The sequence below is a fragment of the Erinaceus europaeus genome, chromosome 20 (genome assembly GCF_950295315.1).
Source record: "Erinaceus europaeus chromosome 20, mEriEur2.1, whole genome shotgun sequence".
In the NCBI taxonomy this organism is placed as follows: domain Eukaryota; kingdom Metazoa; phylum Chordata; class Mammalia; order Eulipotyphla; family Erinaceidae; genus Erinaceus; species Erinaceus europaeus.
In genome coordinates this window covers 51,950,738-51,971,056 of record NC_080181.1, presented here as the reverse complement: position 1 = coordinate 51,971,056, position 20,319 = coordinate 51,950,738, and the positions used below count along the sequence as shown (strand labels likewise).

At 44.4% G+C, this 20,319-nt stretch overlaps 1 long non-coding RNA gene across 1 annotated transcript in view; it reads right to left on the bottom strand.

Annotated features, from left to right (window-relative positions):
- Nucleotides 1–20,319, bottom strand: part of LOC132534864 (uncharacterized) — a 171,747-nt gene that overhangs the window by 35,556 nt on the left and 115,872 nt on the right. The window contains exon 4 of the long non-coding RNA XR_009546606.1: nt 16,797–16,875. This is a non-coding gene — a long non-coding RNA (uncharacterized LOC132534864). The remainder of the gene's footprint in view (nt 1–16,796; nt 16,876–20,319) is intronic.

The window sequence follows — 20,319 nt, the reverse complement described above, 5'->3', positions numbered from 1 at the left end:
TCTCCTGGCACCAGGCAGTGTGCTGTTCCTATCCATTCCTTGGGAACAGAGACAGCCCCAGTTGTGAGCCCCTGGCTCAGAGAGATGAAGCAAATCACTTAGTTCAAAGCTAGGCCTGTCTGCCAAATGTACAGAAAGAGGACATATTCTAGAACCCCACAAGCCCAGTTTCCTATCACTGCTGGCTGCCCAGTGTCTGTGCTGCCTCTGAAGCCCTTCCAGGAGATATGGCGGGGCAGGGGGGTTAGGAAGAAGGATGCTGTTTCTGCTGAGACTCCAAACTGTAGAGAGCTACGCCTGGCTGTGGAGAACAAAGCTGCTTTGAACTCACACCACGTCAGCTACATCAAACAGGTCCTGGGAAAGGCTCTCAAGTATCATCTCAGCCTTCTAAGTAGAGATGGAAGTCATCTCTCCTTAATTTGGGGAGTTGTCCAGTTACAATGGTGTATTTTGTGATTTGGTCTTACTCTTCCTACCATTCTTAATGCCTGCTACCCCCACCCCGTCCCATCTCCAACAACCAGGTAAAAGAATGTTGGTGCAGTCATCAGTGAGGAGGTCACCTGTGCTACTCCAATGTCAAACAACTTCAGTCTTTAACTTAAGCAGAGGAGGACATTATTTCCCCAGAACCAGAGCCTCTTGAGTATGATTTCACCATTCCCAGGCCAGCCTTTTCATGGGGGTGGGGAGGGGTCAGCACAGCACCAGAGTGTTCACTGGGGTGCAGGGGTCTGAACCTGGCCTAAACACATGGCAAGGTGCACATGTTCCCCATTGAGCTATCACCCCAGCCTGCCAGAGAAAACTTCAGGATGGTAACTATGAGCTCTGAAAACTGCAGTTTGCTTCCTAAAACTCAAGAAGCCCTTTCCAACTCAGAGCCATTACAGAGCATTTTCAAGAGAATTACCAATCATACTTCAAGAAACATAGTCTGATGCTCTCCTGCGTGAGAAGACTTACAGAATTTCCAAAGGGGCTCGGAAGGGAGGATCAACAAGAGTCACTTTAATAACAGATGAACTGTTGAAATTGCTTACTTAAGTTTTTTGAGACTATAAAGTTTTAGTTACACTCTAGCAGAGTGATGAGATACTCCAAAGTGTGGAAGCCTGATTTCATTGGTTTTTGTTTCAGATGTTTTCTTTGTGTGTTACATGGAACAGTTATTATGTGAGCAGCCTCTTCCCTCTCTGCTCTAAGGAACAGGGAGCTAAGCATACACATTTCTAAGCATGGGGAGTGAAACGCTCATTAGATGCCAGTTCATCTGCACACCATGCTCTTCTTCAGCCAGGAGCCTCCCAACTACAATAAAATGATTTCTCCATTTGAATGGAGAAGGACAATAAAGCCATGTTATAAAATGCCTGATTTAACTTCTTAGACACTAAGATGACACACAGAAACAAAAAATTACAGTTGAATTTGTGAGGCCCACAGTAAGATTGGCCTGTCTGCCACATCTGTCTAGTCAGTTAGAATCAGGGATGAAATCCTTGTGAGGGGATGCAGGACTCCAAAACCAACAGGGCTGAGGACCTCTTAAGTAGGACAAAAGTCACATGACTCATTCCTTAAAATATTCAGCTAGTACAACATAATCATTCATTCCTCCATTCAAAAGGTACGTTTTAGGGCTTGGCTCTCAGAGAGCCTCTCTGACACTAGTATTTTTTTTGGGGGGGGGGGAAGCATGGGCAGCCAGGGCTTACACATGTATGATTTCACCACCTGGGCAGCTTTTTCATTCAGACAGAGGTAGAGAATTAGAGAAAGGAAAAGATGCCACAGTTTTGGAGGTTCCCCTGAAGCTACGGTGCCTTTCATATGGTGCTGAGACTTGCTGTCAAACATATAAAGAGGAACAAAGCACTGCCTGCATGAATGTGGTCAAATACGTGGCAAAACTCAGGTCCTATCTGTTACTAGAATCCCATGTTACTCAGCTTCTACTCTACCAATGGGTTAGAGCTGTGTCTCCCCTCTATCTCCTGCAGCATAAATGCCCAATTTAAAGTTTAAGTGGTGCAACGGACAGAGCCTAGACTACCCTACCCTACCCAACGGACACTACCCTATTAGCAAGGGGATTTGCAGGGCATGATAGCTTCTCAGTCCACAGGGGAACCCCCACACTTCTGTTCACTATCCCAAGCCCAGAAACAGGCCTGGAGTCTGAGTGGCAGGAGCCCACCCACCTTCCCTCCACTTCTTAGTCCTGAGCAAAGATCAGCTTCCAGTAGAGAATAGCTGACCCGGATGATCAGGAAGATAGCGCTGTTTCAGTGTGATGCTCCAGAATAAAGCTTGATGGCTTCATACCCTCAAGAAATCAACTGTTTATATATCGTATGCATGTTGAGGCCAGGGAGCTAGTCCCCACAAAGGCCTGGCTCAGGCCAAGGACTCCCAGGGCCCTAACATGAACCACCACTTAATCTCTTGAGTCAGCTTATAATATGGACAATCATCTGATGGCTAGGCACAAAAACCTTCTCTGCTCCATGGTTTTTCTATCAACTTCCAATATAAATGGTGGAGCTAAAGGCAGTCAGCCCTTGCAGGGGTAGGTAGCCTAATGGTTATGCAAATAGACTCTCATGCCTGAGGCTCCAAAGTCCCAGGTTTAATCCCCTGCACCATCATGAGCCAGAGCTGAGCAAGCAGTGTTGTGATTAAGGAAAAAAAAGAAAGAAGAAGAAGAAAAAAAGCCAGTCAGCCCTCATGGGTCATTTCATTGTCCCCCTGGTTCCTCTCCCTTCTCTCCACATTTCGCACCATGTTCCCACTGAGTACACTCCTGGAATCGTCTGGATAAGCAACCCTACAACCAGCCCATGCTTTCATCCCCAAGTCAGCTTACCCATTCAACCACAATGCAGAAAGTGTTCTGATGGGCTGTCACTGCCACCTGGGAGATGTTCAGATGGCTAAAATCACCCCCCCCCCCTTTCCCCAAGAGTTTGCAACTCTCTGGGCAGAGAAACAAGCAAGAGATACAGAGAGGTAGCAAGTACTCCCTGCAGGAGAGGAGGAACACCTGGCCTGTCTTGCAGGTATTGCCCCTTCAGAGGACCTCTAAGGTTAACCTGGGTCTAGAGGAGGAACAGAAGTGATAAAGGGACTTGGGGAGGGAGCTGAATTTAGGCCACCTGGGGCAGTGGGGGGGGGGGTAGGAGGTGGGAATGACAAGAGGAAAAACAGAAGAGGCAAGGCTTATAGGACCTGGTGGACAGCAGGGGCTCACCTGGGTGGCTGACAGGACCACTCTGCTTTTTCATAAGGGACACAAAGACCAACGCATGTGGCAGTCACTGTCAGCCACCTTGTTGTATCCATTTTCCTCTTTTATTAACAGAGCCTGTATTTATGGGAAAATAGCAATATGTTTTTGGCCACCAAGGTTATCACAGGGGCTCACTGCCCATATGATGACTCCAGAGCTCCCAGCAGCCTTTTTCCCTGTCTTTTATTCTTTTTCTGATAGTGAGGAGAGAGAAAGGAAGAGACACTTGCAGCACTATTCCACTACTCCTGAAGCTTCCCCCTGCAGATAAGGATGGCACTTGAACCTGGGTCCTTGTGCAGAGTAATATGTACACTTTACCAGGTGAGCCACCACCTGGTCCCTCTTCAACTTAAAAAAATTACTTTCCTGGGCCACTTTTCACATAGGGGTATTTCATGAGCTATGAGAGACTCAGGGAAGGCTTCTGGAAAAGCATTGATTTCAGAGAATTCTTTTGCCTCTGTCATCCTCTTTCTTGTCACCACCTGGAATGGGGATGAAATGGTGGTAGCAGCTGAGTCCACCTTGCTGCCAGGAGGCAGCCCTGTGGGTGGGAGCCACCTGCTGAGAACAGTGAAGCAGAAACAACTAGTGCTGTTGTCCACAGAGGGACCAGCACAGTCCCCAAAGGCCACATAGCTCTCAGCCTTCTCTATTTGAGAAGAAACACAAGACTTACTTTGTTTAAGCTGACAGAGAGAGAGAGAAAGAGAGAGAGAGAGAGAGAGAGAGCTACTGTAGGCAACAGGAATTCATCATAACTGATAATGAAAACAAGCTGGAAACAAAGACATGATTGGCAGGTCTCTGCAGGAAAATAGCAGAAAGAGGAATGGAGGAGGGTGGTGGGCTTGGTGATATTAGTGAGAAATGATGAATAAGAGTGGTGAGTGAGTGGGATCAGGGAACCGGAGGATTTTGGTTTCAAGTTTCTGGCTTTCGAGGATGAGAATGATAACTCAACCAACTGTTTACAACAAACACTTAAAATGCTTTATCTTAGAACTCCCACAACCTGGAAGGCTCAGAACCTGCCAGTCTTTGCTCCAATTTCAGACACACCTCTAGTTTCTAAGCCAACATGGAGTCAATCTACCATAATCACATCCTGGGACCCTCTGACAGGAAAAGACCAATGTCAAGGAAGAGATCATTTAGCTATTTTCCTTTAAAACTGCCTATGCTATGAAAATTCCTTTCCAGAATTCCTAGTTCCTTTCAAAGTCAACCTAAATCAACTGGAGTAGCAAAAGTCCTCAGCCACCTTCTTCAAGGGAGAGGAGTCTTTCTGTCCACAGCTGAGAAAGACACCTTTGCATCCACAGGTCTGTACATTGTCACAGCACTGGCAGAGCCCGGTGACATTGGAAAGGCAGAGCTGGTGACGTTTCCAGATGCTTCCTAGCTCTCCAGATGCCTGCACTGTGGGCTGGCTGAGTCATGCACTTCTTCTGAGGCCCAGCTACAGTGTTCTCTCTCTCATGAGACTTGTTCTTAGCACTAACACTGCAAATCACTCTCCATCTTTTCTAAACTTCTATGATTTGAAGAATGTACTGGATATCTTTGTCCCACAGGCAATTCAACGGGGCCAATTAAGCCAATTAGAAATGCTAGGCATAGTCTAGCCAAAAAGCCAATTAGCTCACTAAGAGAAACCCACTCTGACCTGGCATTTTTTCTTTCCTTCCAATTTTGCAAAACCAGAAAATTTGCTTTTGGAATTGCAGCCCACATACTTCTTTATTGTTATTATTATTATTACCCACAGAGGCATTGATTACACTGAATCTTACTTAAGGCAAACTTTGCTTTCCACATCATGTTAGAATTCTCATTCCCATTTTACTCGTTTTTATTTTGCAGTCTTGTAAGAAATTGAGGGAAGACATTAGAGAACAAAGGTATTTGGGTATTTTTTGCCTAAAGTGAAAAGAAAATAGGACAGGAAGCTCTGAGAGGCAATTTCACTCAACTAACTACTTTGAAATGTCTAGAGAAGGGGGAAATTACTTTGTGCTTTAATTCAGCAAGTCAAGTGACTTCTCTGTGATATGCCAAGGTGGCAGCTGTGTACTAATGCCAGGTCTGCTGGCTGGGAAAGTCAGCACTAGAAACTTAAGGAAAGCTTAGATCTAGCTGCCAGGCCAGTGGTAGTGGGAAAACTGAGCATGGCTGGAGTGTTTACACCTTAGAAGTTGGCAAACAGCTAGTATTAAGCCTGTTACTTTCAGGAAACCATGTACCTGGTGGCACAGTGGTGAGCAAGGTGTACTCTAACTCCCGGAGGGCTAGAGGGGCTGGTGTGCTGCTGAGGTGGCGAGCTAGGACAAGCACAGGCACAGCCAGATGCAAGGCAGCATGTTCTGGGCCATAGCCCACAATCAAGGTAGTGAGATACATGTCTCAATCCAGGACTGCAATGCAGAGTCATGGGAAATGAGAAGAGTTTAAAAAAATAAAACAAGGGGGCTGGGTGGCACACTGGGTTAAGCGCACATAGTACAAAGCACAAGGATCCTGGTTCAAGCCCCCAGCTCCCCACCTGCAGGGGAGTCACTTCACAATTCATGAAGCAGGTCTGCAGGTGTCTATCTTTCTCTCTCCCTCTCTATCTCGCCCTCCTCTCTCCTATCCAATAAAAAATGGAAAAAACGGCCACCAGGAGCAGTGGATTCATAGTGCTGGCACTGAGGCCCAGCAATAACCCTGAGACAAGAAAAACAAAATCAAACAATAAAGTTAAATAAAAATAAATGAAATTTTATAACAGGCTCAGAGTTTCTATGATAACAAACTACCCATATACAAAAGCCATTCGAGTCATTTATAATGCAAAACCTCTTGGAGAGATTTCTTAACAGGGATCTGAGTCTTCATGACTCCTGTGGTCTGGGAAGAACCAACAGAGCCTACAGAAATGCAGCCCAGGCTTCAACAAGGACTCAGAGTTCTAAACTGCAAGGAACTTTCCCCATTATCTTCAAAATCTGTATTTCTTCCAGTACTGGAACTTCTGGGACGTTGCCTGTATTTCTAGATGCCTCTCCTCTTGATCTCCTACCCTGTTATACTGCCTCTCTGCTGACCTCAACAGATCAACCAGTGCAACCAGTGCCACCAAGCCACATTATGCTGCCATTGCCTCTTTGCTTTTGATTGTATCCAGAGACACCAAGCCTGAGATGTCAACCTTCCAACTTCAATCATCTGGTGAGACCATTCCTAACACATGGGACTACCTAATTCCATTTCAAATGACACATTCTCTAAAAAAAAGTTACAGATCCTAGATATAGGCTAGAGCCTAGGGAACTGGATACATGTATATACCTATCCATAAATTAGGCCAACTATATACCTCAAAGTAAGAGTGCATAATAGTCCTCTGTGATTAGTCTCCCCATCATCTGGAAATCCTTGGGTTCCCCCAAAGACAATATGGGCCAAGATCTCTAATAGATCCCTCTCTCCACCATCACTGGTCACTTCCATCAGGAACATTATCATAAGACCTCTTGTGGGCCTCTCCAGGAACATGCCCTCTATAAAGTAGCAATGGTAAGGACTGCCCTACTCCCTGAAGGGAGGCCAGATCACCCTACTCTGCCACCCACCCACCCCTCACACTTGAGGAAGACTGGTCTTGAAATGAGTGCAGCCTAGAATATTCCTAACTGTGACCATAGACTGCAAGCTCAAACTAACAGGGACTCAAAGGTTACAGACTCCTGTGCTAAATGTGAGTATCTATGCATCAGACTGATGGGCTGAACAGTTAACTGTACTGCTTTAAGTTTGGGAGCTATTCTCTGCTCTCATCTAAATTTCTAGTACTATTCTCAACTCTGACACCATCTTCCCAGACAATATTTTTAGTCCACATGTTAATTAGCAAGTTTAGGCAAAAATTACTAAAGCCTTGCGTCCCTTACCTAAAATAGACTTCCTAGCTTCTTTCCACCTCAATATCCCTAAACACATCTGCTCTATTCCTACTTTCTGGCCCCTGCTTATTAAGCAATTTGTCCTGCTTTGAATCTTATCATCTTTTAGCCACCAAGTTTCAAATGCTACTATAAGTCCGTCCTGAACTCTGTTGGGCAAATGACCTCACCAATGTGTCCTGGAACTTTACCTCTTCAGAGCCCTACCCCACTGGGGAAAGACAGAAACAGGCTGGGGGTATGGATCAACCTGCCAACGCCCATGTCCAGTGGAGAAGCAATTGCAGAAACCAGAACTCCTATCTTCTGCACCTCATAAAGAATCTGGTCTATATTTCCAGAAGGGGAGAAATCTTAGGGGAATATGACCAGAGGACTCTGAATTCCAATTATTAAGGACTCAGAGTAAGAAGAGGAAAAAAGGAGGGGTCGGGCGGTGGCGCAGTGGGTTAAGCGCACGTGGCGCAAAGCGCAGGGACCGGCGTAAGGATCCCGGTTCTAGCCCCCGGCTCCCCACCTGCAGGGGAGCTTCACAGGCGGTGAAGCAGGTCTGCAGGTGTCTGTCTTTCTCTCCCCCTCTCTCTGTCTTCCCCTCCTCTCTCCATTTCTCTCTGTCCTATCCAACAACAAAGCAACGTCAACAATGGCAATAATAACCGCAACAAGGCTGCAACAACTAGGGCAACAAAAAGGGGGAAAAATGGCCTCCAGGAGCGGTGGATTCATGGTGCAGGCACCGAGCCCAGCAATAACCCTGGAGGAGAAAAAAAAGAAGAGGAAAAAAGGATATTTGGAAGTAGTAATAGGTATAGGTATGATTAGAAAGGAAGAGACGGCAGGACAATAGGAAAAAGCAGGCAAATATATATTTAGAGAGAGAGAGACAGACAGACAGACAGACAGTTACAGAAATAGTCAATGAACGTCTGTGACCTTGGGAGAACTACTGCAGCTTCCAATGGAGGGAATGGAGATACAGAATTCTAGTGGTGAGATTATGGAATTATGCCCTGTTATCCCATAATTTTTAAATCAATATCAAATCACTAATAAAAATAAATAAATAAATAAATAAATAAACAGTTCTAAAAAGGCTGGGCTTCCTCCTAGCAAAAATCATCAAAAAAAAAAATAAAATAAAAAAATAACTCCAAAAGAAAGTTAGAATGACAGGCCATGTCTATAAAGCCTTCACAACTGTCAAGTAAAGTGTGGATAGGTTGTTAAATGTGTTTTAAGAATAAAAAGGTGAATCATTAAATTACTAGAGGTAACAGTCTATGAGAACTGACAAGCAAATTGGAATAAGGTAGAATTCATGAGAATGTAAAATACAATAACTCGGCTTTAAGCTCCTAGAGAGAGGTTAAAGAACACAGAAAAGCTAGCTGACAGTCTCTGAGAACTGAAAAGTAGATCTTCTGTACATCTGTGGATGGTTTTTAGACATTAGACACAGAAGAACAATATTTCACAAACTCCTTTTTTCTTTATATGAAAACATCCTTATTTCATTCTCATTCTATTTCCAACTTTCTACTCTGAAAAGGTCTAAATAATGGTTTATATACATCTATTTTTGCTAAACCATTTAAAGGTAAACGGCAAACATTATGACATTTCACCCTTAAACATTTCAGCATTCATCTATATGAGACTAAGATATGAAAGATTTAGAGGAAGCAAAAGAATAAAGAATGGGCAAGAAACAGTATTTGAAGTATAATGATTTAGATTTCTCAGCATGGAAAAAAGATAAAAATGTAAGAATGAGGAAACTGAATGAATAGCAGATTCAAGAAATATGAAGATCTCCATTCCTAGATACAATAAACTTAACTTGCAGAACACCAAAGGAATAGAGATGGTCTTAAAATCAGTTGGAGGTTCTTAAATGTAGAAGCCTTAAAAGGGAACAACAAAGAAAGAAGAAGAAAGAAGACTTACCAGCCATCTCAACCGTTACAAAGGAAGCAAGAATCCATTGAAATAGTGTTTTCAAAGCGCTTCCCAGAAGTGTGTGACTGCCTCAAAGCATCTTTCAGTAATGAGACTGACTCCTTCGCCAAGTGATTAGACCTGGGGCCTATAGCACAACTAAGTCAACAAACTCAGAATGAGAAGTTTTCTTAAGACTAGATTTTTAAAAGTCCACTCATACAAGTACAGTTTAAAGTAAAAAGAGGCTAAAGACAACCAATTAAAATACAAACCTGGTTATAAGACAAACATAGGACAAGTAGTAAGATTTTATAAGAGCAACTGAGAGACACTGACTACATATCCAATATTAGATGGCGTTACACTAATGTGTTCAGCAATGTGATAGAATCATTATGTAGAAGAATGTTATGATGCTTACAGCGTTCATATGGTTCAACAAAAAAAAGTGGTTTAATTAAAAAATAGCTACATAAAGTTTTCTTACTGCTGTTCCCACAAACAACATGTATTTTATTCAAGTTTCATAACAAAAATGTTGGAAGGGAGTCGGGCTGTAGCGCAGCGGGTTAAGCGCAGGTGGCGCAAAGCACAAGAACCGACATAAGGATCCTGGTTCGAACCCCGGCTCCCTACCTGCAGGAGAGTCGCTTCACAGGCGGTGAAGCAGGTCTGCAGGTGTCTATCTTTCTCTCCTCCTCTCTGTCTTCCCCTCCTCTCTCCATTTCTCTCTGTCCTATCCAATAACGACAACAACAATAATAACTACAATAAAACAAGGGCAACAAAAGGGAATAAATAAATAAAATAAATATTAAAAAAATGTTGGAAACACAGGGCCACATGGCAACTCATAGGTAGAGTGCCGGCATTACCATGTGGGGGCCACACAGGGGAAGCATCGCAAACTGTAGAGCAGTGCTACAGCTGTGCCTGCTCCTCTCCCTCTGCCTGGTTATCAAAAACAGGATGAAGGAAAGAAAAGGGAGGAAGGAACAAAGGCAATAAGTCCCAATTATTTTTAGTGGTATAAATATAAATTGAAAATAAAAAGAATGAAATAATAATGTCTTCATATAAATAAAAGGGGAACTGAATTTGGGAGCTACAATTCTTTTTTAAAAAGTAAGGACTGTTTTTAGGAAAATACAAGTAGAAATGAAGAAAATAGTTAACTGATGAGTGTTTAAATACAGAAATGAAGTAAAAATAGAAATGTAGAAAGTGGCAAAGCAGGTCAGCAGGTCTTTCTCTCCCTCTATCTCTTCCTCCCCTCTCAATTTCTCTCTGTCCTATCCAATAAATTGGAAAAAGTGGCTGCTAGGGGCAGTGGATTCGTAGTGCTGGCAAAGAGCCCCAGTGATAACCCTGGAGGAAAAGAAGAAACAAAAAGGATATAATAGTAATTGGGGATAAAAATTTCTTACAAGTCAATAGTATTCTGACTTAGTTTATAAAATTCAGCAGTATGCTTGTGTAAAATATCTGTAAAGTACAGAAAAAATAAAATATTTCATCTATGTATTAGACAAAGAAAGGTGCTGTAACTATGCTGGTAACACACAAAATAGATTTTAAGATAAAAATCTGTAGTAAAGATTGGCAAGACAGATATAAATTTTCAAGTTCCCCCAGAAAGATGCTGAACTTAAACTATAAGTACCTAGTAAGATACCTTAAACAAGAAAACAATAAAGGTTGCATAGTAATATTGGGCATTTGTTTAATTGCCACCAGGGTTATCACTGGGACTTGGTGCTGGCACTCTTCCTGTTTGTTTTCTTTCTATTTTGTTTAATAGGACAGAGAAATTGAGAGAGGCAGTAGAGAGAGAGAGAGAGAGAGATAGGGGGAGAGGGAGAGGGAGAGGGACATATGCAGATCTACTCCGCCATTCAGGAAGCATACCCCTAGCAGGTGAAACAGGGGCTCAAACCCGGTCCATGTGCATGGTAATGTGTGCACTCACTGGGTGCACCACCACCCAGCTCCTACTGAACATCTTTTCTCTGTCCTATACAGCAGCAGCAGCAGCAGCAGCAATGGGGAAAAAGATGGCCTCCAGAAGCAGTGAATTCATAGTGCAGCAATAACCCTGGAGCGATAACCCTGGAGGTAACAACAACAAAAAAATCTGATGATGCGGAGAGAAGAGGGCCGTAACACATAGCTGATGAGAACGCATACTGAAGCAGTCACTACAGAAAAACTGCATAAGGAGGCTGGGTGGTAGCGCACCTGGTTGAGCGCACATGTTACAGTGGTCAGGGACCCAGGTTTGAGCCCCCAGTTCCCACCTGCAGGGGAACGCTTTGCAAGCGGTGAAGCAGTGCTGCAGGTATCTCTGTCTCTCTCCCTCTCTATCACTCCCTTCCCTTCAATTTCCGGCTCTCTCTATACAATAAATAAAGATAATGCAAAAAATAAAATAAAATAAAAACTGCATGAAGACTTCTCTAAATGTGATAAATAAAAATAGCATAAGGGGGAGTCAGATGGTAGCGCAGCAGGTTAATACGGGTGGCACAAAGCACAAGGACCAGCATAAGGATCCCGGTTTGAGCCCCCGGCTCCCCACCTGCAGGGGAGTTGCTTCACAGGCGGTGAAGCAGATCTGCAGGTGTCTGTCTTTCTCTCCCCGTCTTCCCCTCTGCTCTCCATTTCTCTCTGTCCTATCCAACAACAACGATATCAATAACAATGGCATCAATAACAACAATAATAACTACAACAATAAAACAACAAGGGCAACAAAAGGGAATAAATAAATTAATTAATTAATTAAAAAAAAAAAGAAATAGCATAAGGCCCAGTTATTCCATTTCTGGCTATCTATCCTAAGTATTTAAAATTGAATTTGAAAGGAAATATGCTCCCCTATCTATATTCACCGAAAATATATTTTCACTAGCCAAGATAGAGAAGTAACCTAAACCTCCATTGATGGGTGAGTGAATAAAGAAGATATGTAACAAAACAGAATCTTGCCATTTTCTACAACATGGATGGGCCCTGAGGGCATTCTACTAAGAGAATAAACCAGATGGAAGGAAAAATGCCAGGTTGTATCACTCATATGTAGAAATGAAAATGTAGAGAGTCGGGCGGTAGTGCAGCGGGTTAAGCGCAGGTGACACAAAGTGCAAGGATTGGAGTAAAGATCCCAGTTCGAGCCCCCGGCTCCCCACCTGCAGGGGGATCGCTTCACAAGCGGTGAAGCAGATCTGCAGGTGTCTTTCTCTCCACCCCCCCCATTTCCCCTCCTCTCTCTATTTTTCTGTCCTATCCAACAATGATGACATCAACAATAACTACAACAATAAAACAAGGGCAACAAAAGAAAATAAATAAATACTCAAAAATTAACAAAAATGAAAGGAAATGTAAGCAAATTAAACAAACAAACAACAACAACAAAACCCAAGCTCTTCGACTAATTAGAACTAAATGGTGGTAGCCAGACGGGGAGTAGGGAGGGGGAAGGTCAATTTTATGCTTGGCGGTAGATGGAAACTAGGCTTCTGGTAGAACGCATAATACAATATATACAGGAATCAAATTACAATGCTGGACACTTAAGATGATGTACACGTCAATGGTTTGTCAGTGAAATATTTTAAAGACTTTTTTTAAACAAATAAATAGTAGTTTAAATATAGATAAAGGAGTATATACAAAGTTAGAACCAAAAAAGAAGGTCCACAAATCTACATAGCTACATGAGAGAAAAAGAGACAAACTTCTCATTTATTTTGCCCATCGCTGAGGTAAGGATGAATTACTTAATAGAAATCTTAGTATTTCCTGGCACTCTTTGGAAAAGTGAATCCATTCCTACCTCACACCATCCACAAGAATCAAATCCAGCACAGTAAGCACTCTTGCACATATGTCCAAGGATACTGTTAGTTGTATTTTTCATAATAACAAGTTAGAAATAACTCAGTTAACTACCAATAAGATCAGAGAGGTGTGCTTTGAGCACAGAAGGGAGTGCTATGCAGAAGTACAAAAAAGTGAGTGCTGATGAATGTTTGAAACATACTTTGAGTGAACTCAAGAATATGACATCACAATAACATTTTATAAAAAGTATGAGTAAGAATTAGTGAAATCACATTATTTAAACACTCATCTCTATTCCTCTAGTTGCAGGAGGGTGTGTGGGTGTATGTGTATGCGTCAGAGGCTGTGGGACCAGGCGGGGACATGAGACTGGAGAAGTGTAGAGTCTGGATAGTCCTTGCAATGCTCTGCTCCTAAAGTTGGGAAATGAACGCCTGAGCACCTGTTCATATTATGCTTCCAGGTATGGATTATACAGACACATTACAGTTTTGCACAATGAGCTACACAGAAATTTTATTAAAGTGACTATAGTCAGAGCCTGGAGTACTCTACCAATTTCTGGGAGCTCCTCAGTCAGTTGGCAGGAGAAAGCTCAAGATCTCAGTACAGTGACGCACCTCACACCCTACCTACGACTACTCTCTAAACCTCCCCCCACACCCCTTTTGTGTAAGAAGCTCAGAATTCATCAGGTCCTCACACTACCCCCCACCATAGACAGCAGATCCTCTTTGCCATGCAGATGTACTGGGCATCCTTGGAACAGGGGTGTGCTGGGGTGGGGGTGGTGAGGCTCTAGGGCAGCTGCAGGGCAAACACTGAAGGCCATGATGGTAGAGGGAGCAGTCAGGTTGCACATGTGTAGCATGTGTCTGTCAGCATCTCCATGGCAGCACACAGATGCTAACACCTGTGAAATGAAAGCTCTCCAAGGGGACAGAGTGTTAGGCTTCCCAGGCTGGGAAGAGGCTACCCTGGGTAAAAAAATTATGTGTGCAGAAGTAAGGCAATTTCACCACACTTGGCCACTTTTCCTCATTCAGACAGACAGACAGACAGACAAGAGAGGGAGAGTGCAGCACTATGGCTTCCTCTCACCACAGCACCCTCATGAGGTGCTGGGGGCTCAAGCCTCAGCATCATCTATGGCAATACAGGCACCCTACCTAGTGAACAATCTCTCTGACCCCAGTAGAATTTAATGTATTTATTAAGTTTGGTTTGACAAAGGTGAGATTACTATTTTTTCAAAATCATTTTATAGGGAAAATAATGCTTTACAGGACACATTGATATATGAGTTGAATCCCTTATCTCCCCGACAGACATCTGCACACAACTCCCATCAACTTCAGTCTCTCTTCACCCTCATGTCACCCACCCCTCCTCCCCCCCAGTCCAGAATCTTTTGTTTTGCTGCAATAGACCTCACCCCTTCCAAGTTTGGCCCTGAGTTTCCCTTTCACTGCTGTGCCTCTCAAGTAACAGCTGTGAGACCACCCTGTATTCACCCTGAAGAGATGAAGGGAGGAAGCTTCCCTCCAGAGGGAAATATCTCAAGAGCACATGACATTGGAGGCAGGGGACTCTGGCTTGGGAACTGAAGTCTTCTGGTTTGATTCATTCTCAGGGGAAAGAGCTGGATGACAGAATGGGGACTTGGGTCAAAGAATGGAGCCAAGACAGCTTATTCCAATGGAGATGGACCTTTATTTCTTAAAATTCTCAAAGCCAGTAAAGGCTAACAAACTAATATTAATAGAACCAGAACTCTCTGAAGATTTAAATAATTACTATTGAGCACACAGCAGGGACAGAGAACCATGGTGTGTGTGTGTGTGTGTGTGTGTGTGTGTGTGTGTGTGTGTGTGTGTGGTGCAGACAAGGCAAACTTAAAACACAATCCCTGGCTCAGTGACTCCAAAGCAACTTGCAACTAAAAAACAAAATCATAGAGGCAGAGGGAAGCAGTGGAACAGCTCCCCAACTTCCAGGAAACAGGTCTGCCGAGCGCAGTTTCCTAACCTGGTTGAAATCAGGGTAAAGGGCAGAACATCCACATTACTGACAACAGGAAGTGGTACCTTCCTGCCTTGCTCAGTGCACTCTATGCTGAGCCAAGCCAAACTGATAGGAGCCAGAAGCGAAGCCTCAGAACATGCGCAGCTGCTCTACAGAAACAGCTACCAGGCCTGCACCCACACCTTCCAGGGTCCTGGCTGCTATGGCAGAGGCCACAGGAATTTGCTCAACCACATAGTGTATGAGTCACAGCATGACGCCCACCAAGCTGACCTGCATGGGGCAGGAGCCCCCACCCCCAGGCAGGAACACCAGCACCTCCTCCCAAGAAGTAGCACTCAGCCAGAAGCCAGCACTGTCCTTGTGCTGGGGTGTCTGCATAATGGGGCCCTGGCTTGTCTGGAAAAAAGCAGCAGTTCCTTTGCAGTGGCCTGGAGTCTGCTTATGTTCATCAATTAAAACTGACTGAGGCCTGGAGGTCATAGAGAAAGTGGGGTCTCTCCTCCCTGTGAATCCATCACACACACTCCCCAACACCAACATCGTCCCTGGGAAGGAAGAGGCTGCTAAGACACAGGCTAAAGTCATGCTGGATCCACTCCCTTGAGAAGCTGTGAGCTTCTTTAATGTGAAACATGACTTAAAAGTACAGCGGGCCTCCATGCACACCCCCTCCCTGGGTAATAGTTTCAGATGTGACACATCAGTCACAGGCGCAGAACAAGACCTATTCCTTTCAGGAATCAAGTGTCCCTTGAGAGCACTGGATGAGGAGGCAGTAAGGATGCCAGCCTTTGAAGACTGCCTCTCCTCCAGTTTATCTCCCGAGAGGTCAAGGACACGAAATCCCTCTCTGCAGAGCTGGGTGGATAGTGCCTCAGAGAAGCCTCCCAACATGTTCAGTCAGTGAGCTCTGTGATTAGCCTCCAGAAAGCAGCGAGAACTATGTTCCTGCCCCTTCCCTCCCCGTCCCCCTTTAGAAGAGCTCCCCTTTCCCTCCAGCATGTGGAAATAAGGTAAATTATTCCGATCAAAAGCACCAGGGATTCACAGTTTCAGGGAAGCAACATGAGGGTACCTGCCAAGGTTAGAAATACAATCCGTGGGGGTCAGGCAGTAGCACAGCGGGTTAAGCGCACATAGCACGAAGCACAAAGTCCGTAAGGATCCCAGTTCGAGCCCCTGGCTCCCCACCTGCAGGGGAGTCGCTTCACAAGCAGTGAAGCAGGTCTGCAGGTGTCTATCTCTCCCCATCTTCCCCTCCTCAATTTCTCTCTGTCCTATCCAACAACAATAACATCAATAACAATAATAATAACCACAATTAAAAAATACAATCCCCCCGGGAAATGTCATATTTATAGTGAAGTCACACCCCATAAGACAGCTCAGTTTTAGGATGACATCTTTAAGATGAAAGTGCTCATTGTATAGCAAAGTTTCGGCCAATCTCACAATATAGAGCTAGAACATCTCAGTCTGTGGTAGGAATAAAATACAAGAGGAGAGATGTGCCACAACAGGATCTATAGACATCAAAAGTGACATCCGCTGCTAACACTTAGCATATGGTCCAGAGAGGAGCTGGACAGCCCAGAGCTAAGCGTGCCAAGGATGACAGCACCAGTAGACTGGGCCTAGACACACGTGCTGTTATTTTTTTTAGCATATCCCAGATTAATTCAACACCCAAAGTTTTGTTGTAGAAGGCAGGTGAGCTGACGTGGTGTGACACATACCTGTAAGTTGTCTTCTGCAGGAACCAGCTGTGCAACCTTGAGCAATTGCCTCACCTCTCTTAGCCTCATTTGTTCTCACCTGCAAAAGGGAGCTGCTGTTAGTGCACAAGGCACACCAACTCTTTAGAGACCACCTGCTGTTTTATTACAGTAACTGTTTCTGAAATTATTATTATTATTTTGCCTCCAGAGTTACTGTTGGGGCTTGGTGCCTGCACTATGAATCCACTGCTCCTGGAGGCTGTTTTGCCCATTTTGTTGCTCTTGTTATTGTTGCCATTGTTGCTGTTGTTGGGACAGGACAGAAAGAAATGGAGAGAGGAGGGGGAGACAGAGAAGGGAAGAGAAAGACACCTGCAGATCTGCTTCACCGCTTCTGAAGCAACCCCCCTGCAGGTGGGGAGCCAGGGGCTCGAACTGGGATCCTTTACACCGGTCCATGTGTTTGCCGCCATGTGTGCTTAACCTACTGCACTACTGCCCAACCCCCCTGAAATTATTTTATTTTGCCTCCAGGGTTATTGCTGGGGCTCGGTGCCTGCACCATGAATCCACTGCTCCTAGAGGCCACGTTTTCCCCCCTTTTGTTGCCCTTGTTGTTGTAGCCTTATTGTGGTTATTGTTGTTGTCATTCATTGCTGGATAGGACAGAGAGAAATCAAGAGAGATGGGGAAGACAGAAAGGGGGAGAGAAAGATAGACACCTGCAGACCTGCTTCACTACCTGTGAAGAGACTCCCCTGCAGGTGGGGAGCCAGGGGCTCGAACCAGGATCCTTACGCTGGTCCCTGCTCTTTGCGCCACGTGCACTTAACCCACTGTGCTACTGCCTGACCCCTGAAATCATTTTTTTAAGTAGAAGCATCATGGACAGCACCTAAGGGTGCTTCCTGGATGATAGAGCAGTACTTTGGTTTCTCAGTGTGTCCCATTTTAGAAAGAGGAAGAATGGGTGGAGGGCAGACAGGCTGGATGCTGGTGAACCGGGTTAAGCGCACACATTACCAGGTTCAAGCACCCACTCAGCACGTGCAGGAGGGATGATTCCTGAGTAGTGAAGCAAGTACTGCAAGTGTCTCTCTGTCTTTCCATCTCCCACACCCTCTGAATTTTTCTCTCACATTGAATAAGAAGAAAAAGAGGGGAAAAAATGGCTGCCAGAAGCAGTGAATCCATGGGTCTATAGCTGGCACGATTTTGCTTTGTTCTTGCTCACTTTGCTCCTAAATGGTTGTAAAATGCTTTGAAAACACATTACAGGTTTATCCACCTCGATGTGGTGAGCTGGGGAAGATCCTGGGTCCACAGTGCAGGAAATGCAGTGACATTCTGCTTGAACTGTGAGCCAGGCACTGGTCCTTTGTAAAGAGAGAGGGAGGGAGGGAGGGAGGAAGGGGGAGAGGGAGAGAGAGAGAGAGAGAGAGAGAGGCAGTTTTGTGCACTAGGCACAGACTGGTAAGGACCTACCAGGCCCAAACCTCCAGTATAACTGTTTTCTCTGCTCAGAAGCCACCAACATGCTGTGTGACTTTGAAGATCTGTGTAATAACCATTTATTGTACTTTCAAGGGAAGCTAGCCCCTCTCTTCTGAAGAACTGATGCTGCAGAACTGGAGCATCAAAAAAAATGTAATTCATAATAATCCTCATCACCAACAAGTACTATGTACAGAAAATTGGAATCCCTCCTAGATAATAAGGGAAATGTTCAGTGCGGTTATATTTAGAAAAGGGAGACTGCCAACAATTTAATGCCCCACATTTAGTCAAAAGAATATTAGAGTCATTAAAACTATGTCTGAAAAGATCTAGTGATAATTATAGGGTGTGTTATGGCAATAAACATTCCCTAAGTTAGAGAAAGAGCTATGTTCTTGCACCTAGTGCTTAATTACAACTGAATTAAAAAAAACAAAAAAAACCTCCCTGCCCAAGCCCAAGAAACACCTGAAGCCTGAAGGAGGGGCCAGGTGGTGACAAACTGGTTGAGTGCATATCATGTTACAATGTATAAGGACCCAGGTTTGAATCCCCGGTCCCCACCTCAGTGTGGAAGCTTTGCAAGTGGTGAAGCAGGATTGCAGAGGTCTCTCTACCTCCCCCTTCTCTCTACATTTCTGGCAGTCTCTATCTAATAAATAGAAATAAAAATAAATAACTGAAGGAAAACATCACAAAATATAGTCATTACCTGTGTTTGTAGTACTTTAAAAATTTGTTTTTTCTCCTAAGTTTTTGTTTAGTAAGTATATACTGGATTTATATTATAATGAAAAATGAACTGGTTTTTAAGTATAGCCTTTAAATTGTTATTTCAATGCAAATGCTATTAAGAGTAGAAAGGGAGGTAAATCATTCTGTAAGTGCAGCAAAGCTATAATAATTACATATTAAAACAGGCATCAATGGGTTAATAATGACTGCTTTTAGAAGGACAGGGAAATCAAGGAAGGGGTTCTCTAACTGCCGAGTTTACTCCATGTGATTTTAGGATGAAACAAGGCAAAATATAAGGCAGGGAATGTGTAACTTGCAGTTAATATACACAGGAGATTTCTCAAAGCACCTTGCAAAATTTGGGAGACCAGTGTTTGGAAACCATAGCCTGTTTCTTGGCCTGTTTCTTTCACTGAAGGGCTGGCTCTCTGGCCTCCCTGGGTCACCCCACACCTCAGTGTCTGCTCCCCTCACTTTTTCACTTGGATGGAAGGCAGCAGGGAACAGGATCATTTCTCTGGGAGCCAGAGTCATGTTTTGGCTAGGAGGTTGGTTCCCTGGAAGCTGAACCCCCACAGCTGTTAGCTAGCAGAGCTGAATCCACTGGCTACTAACCACCTCAGGGAGCTGTGAGTTGGGGCTTAGGATGCGGCCTCCAGGGCACAGAGAGCACTCACTGCCTTTCACCAGCCACACTAACGTTGTCAACCATTTGGTGACTATTGGCAGGACTTTTCTCAAAATCCTTTTACCTGAGTCTTGAGGGCCCAAGAACCCGCCAGCTATCTAGAGAAAAATGAACTTTTTCTCAAGCTGTCAGCTTCATGGAGATGCTAAGGCACAGCCATGCCAGTCTGCAAAACTCCTCCTCCTCTTTTTAAGAGAGAGAGAAGGAGGTAGAACGGCGCACTCAAACTTCCTTCAATGGATTGGGGGCCAGTCTCAAACCTGGGCCATGCACGTAACAAAGCAGGACACTATCGAGGTGAACTATTTCACCAGCTGCCAGATAACCTTAGTGGTTCATGTTGCCAAACAGCAAACCATTCACTGAAAACATGCATGAGGATCTGGCACTCATTCCTTCAGGCATCCACACATTGAGTACCCTTGGCCTGAGTGGTGCTGAGATGGAGACAGCCCTCCAGAGTCCCAAGGTCTAAACCCAAAGATGCAGAGACAGAGACAGCTTTAGTAAAGGGTGGTGGGTTCTCTCATGAGGAGTCAGAGAAGGACCAAGCATGTGGACAGAGGACATGCTGGAAAAGATGGCATGCAGCAGCAGAAACAGAGTCCCAGAAAGAAG